The sequence below is a fragment of the Choloepus didactylus genome, chromosome 9 (assembly GCF_015220235.1).
Source record: "Choloepus didactylus isolate mChoDid1 chromosome 9, mChoDid1.pri, whole genome shotgun sequence".
Taxonomy (NCBI): domain Eukaryota; kingdom Metazoa; phylum Chordata; class Mammalia; order Pilosa; family Megalonychidae; genus Choloepus; species Choloepus didactylus.
Window position 1 is genome coordinate 84,791,662 of NC_051315.1, and position 9,163 is coordinate 84,800,824.

Consider the following 9,163-nt stretch of genomic DNA (forward strand, 5'->3'; position numbering starts at 1 on the left):
CGCTCTGACTCTCTCCTCCATTTTCTCTGGGGGAAGCCGGCTGCCATGCTGTGAATAGCTCTATGCGCAAGATCACATGGCAAGGAACAAAAGTCTCCAGCCAATATCCAGAGAGACCCTGAGTCAAGGCAACAGCTGAGTGAGGTGTTTTGGAAGCAGATCCACAATCAGTGATGCTGGGATGACTGTAGCCCCAGCTAAGACTTTTGTTTTTCCTTTCCAAGTTTATAGTAAAAAAAAAAAATGTGTAATATTAAGTCAACAAAATAAACTTACAATACCACCATTTATTAGTTTACTTATATAATTGTCATTTTTAAAATTCTAGGTACATTCTGTTTTTACTTTTAATTAAAATGTAGAAATTAATTTTAAATAAGCCAAAAAAGAAATTATAATTTCTCAGTCCCATCTTACAGAGCATCCCCTAAAAGGTATTCTCTTGGCCTTTGAAGGTTTCTGTTTGCAAATTCAATAGTACAGTCAAGTAAAGACTGACAAAGAAGTCACTGTACCATAAAGGTTTTCAAAATTGAAAAATGTATATGCAATAAATACTTATTAAACTTAAGTGAATTGACAAAACACCATTATTAACACTATTCCTAACAACCCAATCCAGTATTGCCTTTTTACCTTTGGTGACATATTGGATAGGATGTTATATTGAATTGGTGAGATCTTTGGAAGAAATAGAAGACTGCATCTGTTTTAGGTCTAACTCCTGGAAAGTTCTTGGTACTCAATTTGGGAAAATCAGGTACATGAATTGTCTCCTTTCATCATACTGAAAAATAACTGAATTGTTTTTTTTCACAGAGTCAGGGAAACCCAAAGAATGTATGCTCTTCAGATAGTTTGGTTGTGGTCTTAAATTGCTGATTAACCAGTACTTGCCATCTTTAAAATGAAAAACTTCATTTCTGGCTCCAATTTCATAAGTAGCTTGAATACCAGATGGCAAAGTTGGTCATAAGTTAGAAATTACACTAACACTGATCTTAGGTATCTCAGGATGCTTCCACCAAAAGAACCTGTCTTTCAAGAAAAATATTTTGTTTCTGATTGTAGTGACAGCATTGAACCTCGAATTGAGGTCTCAGATATACACAAGTTCTGCACTATTGGGATCTGGCATAGATTGGTGCTCTTCTGGGCCTCCACAGGGGGTCTGAATGCCATGTATGTCATCAGTAGAGAGGCGAAATGTGTTGGGGTCAACATAACCGTAGGTGGGAAACATTGTGGCCTTGAATCATTGGAATGGTCAAGACCCAAGGAACGGCCAATCTCATGAATAGCAGCAAGAAAGAAACTGATGTCTCTGGTGGTTTTAGCCCAGATTTCATCCTCATCAAAATGTGCATCTCCTCCAGCAGCAACTCCAGGTGCAAAAGCATGGGTTAAAATTCCACTTCTTCCATCAAAACAACATAAATCTCCATGATCCCCATGTGAAAAAGACATTATACTGTCAGCCTCGCCTGCATTAAGTTTTCTGAATTCCAGGGTGGGGTGGGGTGGTGGTGTCACATCATTCCATACTTGAAAAGCCTTCTGGATGGCATAGCCAACATCCGCACACACTGGGTCAGGAGTGTGATTGTTGCTTCTGTTGGTGATGTAACATTTCTGTCATACTGGCCTCCCTGACATTCTTTTGAATGCTGGGCACTCCACATTGGGGTGCATGCATCATTGCCAGAGCAGATGTGTCCAGTTGCTCAGTCACTTTTAACCCCCAGAACTGCTACATTTCCTGGATTTTATTCTCCATGAGGTTCCCATTGACTTCATTTTTGTCACTGAAAGTGTTTCTATGTGGAGGTCATAAAAGTTTCCCAAGTACCTCTGGGCAAACACCACATAATTTTCTAGTATTGCATATTTATCTCAGGGAAGCAGATCGAAAAGCAGTGGCTTGCAGGACCAGAATCAATGGCAGAAACTTCATTCTAAACTTCTCCTGAATGGTTTAATCCAATTTACTCTGTTCATTTTCAGTCCAGCTAAGACTTTTAACTACAGCCTTTAGAAAGATCTGAGTCTGATGACCTCTATAAGCCATATTGGGATGCTTCAACCACAGAAACTGTGAGATAATAAATGTTTGTTGCTTCAAGTCACTAAGTTTTGGGGTGACTGGTTGCACAGTAAAACATAATAAATTCAGAGGTATTAGAAGACCCTTCGAGTTTCAGAAAGGTTCTGTTAAATTTTATAATCCTGTTTCCTCATGATAAGTAGGATCGGTCATGTTACTTATAATAGTAACTTACTTTTGCTTAGTGGAACAAGAACTAATAATTAGAAGGTAGTGTTAACTTTCATTTGATGGAATGATCACTGTGTCTGCTGAGGGAAGTATTTCCTATACTGGATAGTAAGACTTTAAATAAAAAGTTCTCAAAGCTGCCTTAATTTCTATCTTGCCTTTCTTTTTTTCTTACTAGGTATTACTTTTTTTTTAAAATAGCACAATGGATAGAAATCATACTTCACAAACTCAGGTGTATAAGAAAGATAATTGTATTGTTTTTTTTTCCAGACCTTATTCCAATAGAGTAGCAGAAACTTGACTCAGTCAATTTGGTGCTTTCAATCCTTCCCAGAGTTTGTTTCTAAGTCTTGCTATTTGTTTTGTGACAAGGCATTGGTCAGTAGGGGCATCTGATTCTCTACTCATCTGTTTGCATAGCCATCAGATGAAATATCCTTGGCCTGTTTGCTCCTTAGATATTGGCTGCCACAAGATGCCAAATCTGTCATTGCTATTCTTCAGACTGCTTTAGTTATTGAAGCTTACTACAATGCTATTTTCTTGGTGCTGCCAGTCCCTATCTTGCATATTTCTTACTCGCTGTACTTTTGACCCCTCTTAGGGAAATCAGCTTCTGGCCCCATTGCTCTTAGATGCAAGCCCTCATTGTCGCCACTGCACACCCAACAAGATGAGATGACATCATTCTCCATATGAGTAAACCTGTACTTTATATTTTTTGTTAATAGCTCTATTGAGATGTAATTCATATACCATACAGTTCACCCATTTAAGTTTACAATTCAATGTTTTTAGTATATTCACATACTTATACAATCATCACCATAGTCAAATTAAGAATATTTTTTATCATTCCCAAAAGAAACCCCTTACACTTTAACTCTCACCTCCCTATTAACCATTAATCTATTTTCTGTCTCTCTAGATTGACCTATTCTGGACATTTCATATAAATGGAATTATATGATATGTAGTATGTTACAATGGCTTATTTAACTTAGGGTTATGTTCCTAAGGTTATCCACGTTGTAATGTTTATCAGAACTTCATTCTTTTTGATGGCCAAATAATATTCCATTGTATGGATATACCTCATTTTGTTTATCAGTTCTTCAGTTGATGGATATCTGAATTGTTTCCATCTTTTGGTTATTATGAATAATGCTATTTATGAACATGCATGTACAGGTTTTTGCATGGACATATGTTTCCATTTCCCTTGGGTGTATACTTCATGAGTAGAGTTGATGAGCCACATGGTAACTCTGCATTTAACCATTTGAAAATCTGCCAAACCATTTTCCAAAGTGGCTGCACAATTTTACATTCTAACCACAGTGTATGAGGGTTTGATTTCTTCACATTCTCAGCAACAGTTCTTATTGTCTAACTTTTGGTTACAGCTATTGTAGTAGTTGTGAAGTGGTATCTTACTGTGGTTTTGATTTGCATCATTTCCATTATGAAGACCCATGATGTTGAGCATCCTTTGATGTGTCTGTTGGCTATTTGCATATCTATTTTTAAGAAATATCTATTCTGAACCTTTGCTCTTTTAAAAATTATGTTGTCTTTTTATCTTTTTATTATTGCATTATAAGGGTTCTTTATATATTCTAGATACAAATTCCTTATCAAATATATGATTTGCCATATTGGCTTTCATTCTGTGGATGCCTATTTTGCTTTCTTGATAATATTCTCTGAAGCATGGATGCTTTCAATTTTGATGAAATATATACATATAATTTTTATTTTTATTTTTTTAGTTTTTGCTGCTTATGCTTGTTTTTCTTATCTTAGAAATCATCGCCAAATCCAAGGTCATGCAGATTTACTTCTGTCTACTTCTAAAAGTTTTATGGTTTAGGTCTTTGATCCATTTTGAATTATTGTTTTGTATATGGTGTGAGGTAAGTTTCTAATTTAATTCTTTTGTTCTTATTATCCAGTTGTCTCAGCACCATTGCTGAAAATACTATTCTTTTTCCATTTAATGGTCTTGCCAAAAATCAGCTGGTCCTAGACACATGTCTAACTTCTGTAGTCTCAATTCTTTTCTATTGATCTATATGTCTATCTGTTCCTGTAGTTGATTTTTTTCCTCAGGACTATACTTTGTCTGATGCTTTTCATCTTTTAAAAAATTGAAGATCATCTTCATAAATGAACTTAAGCTGCTGGAAACCAAAATAAAAGATTATCCTTTTTCTACATAATTATTTGAAATAATTAGGAATGCACTATATTTTGTAGTCATCATATGTGTTTGGGGGGAGTGGCTGGGTGTGTGAGGCTCTCTTTGTGTTAGAGTGAGCTGTGAGGAGGTAGGCAAGGTAAAAAAAATTACTTAGCTACCACTTCAAAAATAATACTATGTCACATTATATATAATCTTTTCTGAAGTGTCCTTTCTTGGAATGACAAAAAGAAGCAAGAAATAAAAGTTCCTTCACTTATACTATTTGTCCTGATATATACTTTTCACTATTTTTAGAAGCTGTCTGTAAAAACAATGATCTTTAAGTGCCCATCAGTTGCATTTACCGGAAATGCACAAAGCTCAGAGATGACATGCAGAAATACGTATTTGTTTCAACAGTTACTTTTTAAGAAATGTCTTCTAGATAGAGGAGATTGTTCTGGATCTAAGTAATAAATTAATTGTTCAAAATACTCCACTTTGTATTCTTAATGTCGTCTTTTATGCAAGACAACTGAAGACTCATAGCCGTAAGGAATGAAAGTGTGGTTTACCTTACCAGGCAAATAATCACCAAAAGTCAAGGTTCTGTCCGAAGGATCCTCATAATAAAGAGAAGAAGAAGAATGTCATCAATAACAACTGTGGTCATGAGATTAATTAAAGAAACTAGAGCTATAGAAGCTTTGCAAATTTTCTCTACTTTTTATATGTATATTTTTATTTGTATATCTTTATTGCCTTCTCTCTCCTTATTCCCATTAGCATTTTATTTCAAATTGTTCAAAGTTAATCCTAAAATTTAACATTTAGGTAACACGTAACTTAGTGGGAATGTGGGCAGAATTTGAGAAGTGGTTAATATATCTCTCTCTTGATAAAATGTTGAAATTGTGTGCATCTTATTATCAGAAAAGTCTGAGAATTCTTTCACTTGTGCAAAGGATAGCTGCATCTTATTAGGTGAAAGAGTTTTTCCATGAAAAAAACTGTTTTTCCATGGAAATTCTAATATGCGCAAAAAGATGCATATGATAGCTGAGAAGCCAAAGGAGTGGAGTTGGTGAGAGATCAATTTATTGCCTCCAGTACCAAATTCACCCTTTTCTGTCCTGCAGAAAACAGCGGGACCCTGTGAATATTTTTCCTTTGCCACAGATGCAATATTAGACGTTGTCAATAGAGGGGGCCAGAAGGGCACTGAAAGCCCAGAGCAGCGTGTGATTTTGGTGTGCATTATTTCCGTCCAGGGGTACTCACTCTCCAATGAGTCTTGCCAGCCGCCCAGCAGGCTTGTCTTCCTGGAGCCGAGGTCTGGCGCACTGGAACTTTCCATTGAACTTTATGCCCACCTAGTGGACAGTTTCTGTAGACTAGCCTGATCTCCTACATCCTTTATCAAGTTTCTCAGCTATACAGTGCCTGCTTCTGGTCCAGTCCATACCCTGTGGTAAGTTCCTTTCCATTGCTTGTTAGTGAAGCCACCGCAGTGTCTCCACTAAAGTTGCATCTCAGTCCCGGGGAGCGGTGGGCTGGTCTCAGTTCTCAGTTCCAGTTTACCCTCTCTCATCCCTAGAGGTAGAAGTTACTCCATGTATTTGCTGTTTCTGCATTCTTGAGAAGCTATCTTTTTCCTCTTTTACTACTTTTTACTAGTGAATAAGTCTCTATAATAAAATTTGCCTATTTGAATTATTGATATGGTTTCTGTATCCTGACACCTCCACTGGAGTAAGTTGCAGCTTGTACAAAGCATGCTGAAAACTGCCCACTTTCTATTTCATCTCAAATTAGGGTGAGCACATTCTAACACTTAAAATAATAATGATGCTAATAAAAATACCTCTAGAGGAGACGTCAAATACACTTCAGAATCAAGTATTGATATGATTTCTAATTTTTTTTTAATAAGTGTGGCATTTTGATGCTGAGTGCTTACTTGTAGTACTTTTCTTACTTGTAGTACTGATATCATATATGATTTCTAATTTTTTTTTATTTTTTTTTAATATGTGTTTGTGGCATTTCAATGCTGAGTGCTTACTTGTAGTCAAAATTGTGGAATTGATTCTTATTCACTAACAGTTTAGTGTTTCACAAAAAACTGACATAAATGAAGGAAAATGTTGACTTTTACTTCAGTTTCTCTATTTAGATTTATTTGCTTTTTTCTCAGTGTTTGACTAGTGTGTACTCAAAGTGAATGAAGAAATATGCAAAAATTTGATTCAGGATTCATTATAAATTGTGAATGTAATCAAAAGATACATGTCCTCAGGGTCACACAAATGCAAAATGGCTTAATAAAAGTTATACATTTTAAGTAACAGCACTGAATTATATATTTGAATGTGGTTAAAAGGGGAAATTTTAGGTTGTATATATGTTACTAAAATAAAAATTTTAAAAACATAAGGTAGGACTGTAAAAATTGAATAAAAACAGTGAACACTATTGTAAATGGTGGAATTATGTTAATAGTAAAATTATATAAATGTTCTTTCATTAATTGTAACAAATGTACCATGTTAATATAAGGTGTTAATAATAGGGTGGTATATGGGAATTCTGTATTTTATGCATGATTTTTCTGTAAACCTGTAACTACTCGAATGAAAAAAAAAGTCATACATTTATTATGCATTATGATTAAGAAATTAGAACAAGGAACTATTCTTTATCTTTTCTACACAAGTACTTCTCTTTTGAGTTTTGACAGAAATTAGCTTTTTCTTAAGACAACCAAATTGTGAACTTTGTGCAAAGGAAGAGTTGGCTTTCTCTTGGTAAAAACACAATATTGGAATTTTTAATCTGAGAATAAAGCTTCCCACACCAACATTCTTCTGTTGAATTTTTTTTATATTCATATTTTTTTACTTGTAGGATATAACATATATACATAGAAGTGATAACTTTCCAAGTGCAATTTAACAAGTAGTTAGCAAATTTCAAAGAATATTAAAGGTTAATAGTTCCACAGTTTCAGTTATTTCCTTATTATGAAAAATAACATGCATACAAAAAGGTAATATCTTTCAAAGTATGATTTAACAAATAGATAAATAGGAAATTTCCAAAGTTGTTATGAGTTATAGTAACATAGTTTCATTTATTTCCTTATTGTGAAGTATAGCATATATACAAAATTATAGCTTTCAAATTACAATTTAACAAGTAGCCATAGAACAAATTTCAAAGGATGCTATGGGTTACAGTTCCACCATTTCAGCTCTTTCCTTCTAGCTATATTAATACCCTAGCAACTAAGGAAAAGAAAATTATATAAAGATTCAGTATTCATAATCCTTTGTTAAATTCCATCTTATCTGTTGCTACCCCTTCCTCTAGTTTAATCACTTTCCCGATCTTCAGCGATGTCTAGGCAGTATGTTGAGTTTTATAAATCAGCATAGTTTTTTCTTGGAAGCAGTGATCATATCTCTTCAATCTTATTTATGCTCTGTTTTGCAGTGTAAATATTTGGATGGGTCACAATTATGACCGACTCACTTAAAGCAGATGCTGTTTGGAAAAACTGTAGCATGGCCCATAGTCCAGAATAATCCTTTGGTTTTGTTCTGTGTTGTTTTGACTTTTGATTTCTGTTGCTTCCCAGAATACCTTCTATAGGTCAAGTTAACTTTGGTTAATCAAAGGTTCCTGGGAATATGACTTGATTCCAGATTTACTTTTTCTTGGTTTTCAGTTAAATCTAGCATGTCTTTTCAGGAGCTCTTGGGATTCATTTGCAGAAGCATATCATCTCACTTAAGAGCACAACCTCCAACCCCCAACTACCCAGGGAAAGCTGCTTGCTTAACATGCTGACTACATTTCTGCACCAAACTTCAAGTGCACTGCTGGAAACTTAAAACCTGTAATAAGTTCACCAGAACCAGGGAATCTAGAAACCTCTGCGGTCGAGTTCAAATTGTATGCTACACTCTAGATAGAAATCCATGGAAATTTTAATAATATGACATGCCTTAACAACAAAAGTAAAAAACAATATTTATCAATGATGACAAATATCTTGTGACTTTTATGGATGGTAGATTGAGGCTTACATTGAATTTCAAGCTATATCTATTTCTCACCCTTATCCTATGGTGAGAATTTTAAGAGTGTATCTCTATTTCTCCTTTGATAATGTAGAATATGAAGTACAACCCCCCACCCAAATAAAGTCTTTGAAAGAATAGTTACAACATTCACATGGGAATGAAATTATTCACAAATACTGTACATCAATTGTGAGGTGATATTCTAGTTTGAAATTTATAGGTAATCTATGCTAACAATATAATTGCATTATTATTCTTTACCATAACTTTCTACTTTGTGTTGTAAATTAATTATGTGTGTCAATTATACTGTCATCATGAAAGAAGGGGAGAGAAGCCCTCAAGAGCATTTTTAATGAGAATGATTTTATTAAATAAGAGGTACTATAAAGAAGATAATGAATCAAGTCTAAATAGGAAAATGGAGCAACTCTTTTGGGATTCATATAAAAGTATTTATAGATGTGTTTTTGTATATTTTTTAACGTAGAAAAGTAAATTAAAATAGCACCTCAATAAATTTGTAACAAAAACATGTTGCAATGAATGTCCAATGCATATGTTTGCCTGTGTTTGTGTGTTTAAAATGGATTCACATTTAACTGTTTTTTA

At 34.4% G+C, this 9,163-nt stretch overlaps 1 pseudogene; it reads right to left on the reverse strand.

Annotated features, from left to right (window-relative positions):
• Nucleotides 1-632: 632 nt before the first annotated feature.
• LOC119543788 lies at nucleotides 633-1,954 on the reverse strand (annotated as a pseudogene).
• Nucleotides 1,955-9,163: the final 7,209 nt, after the last annotated feature.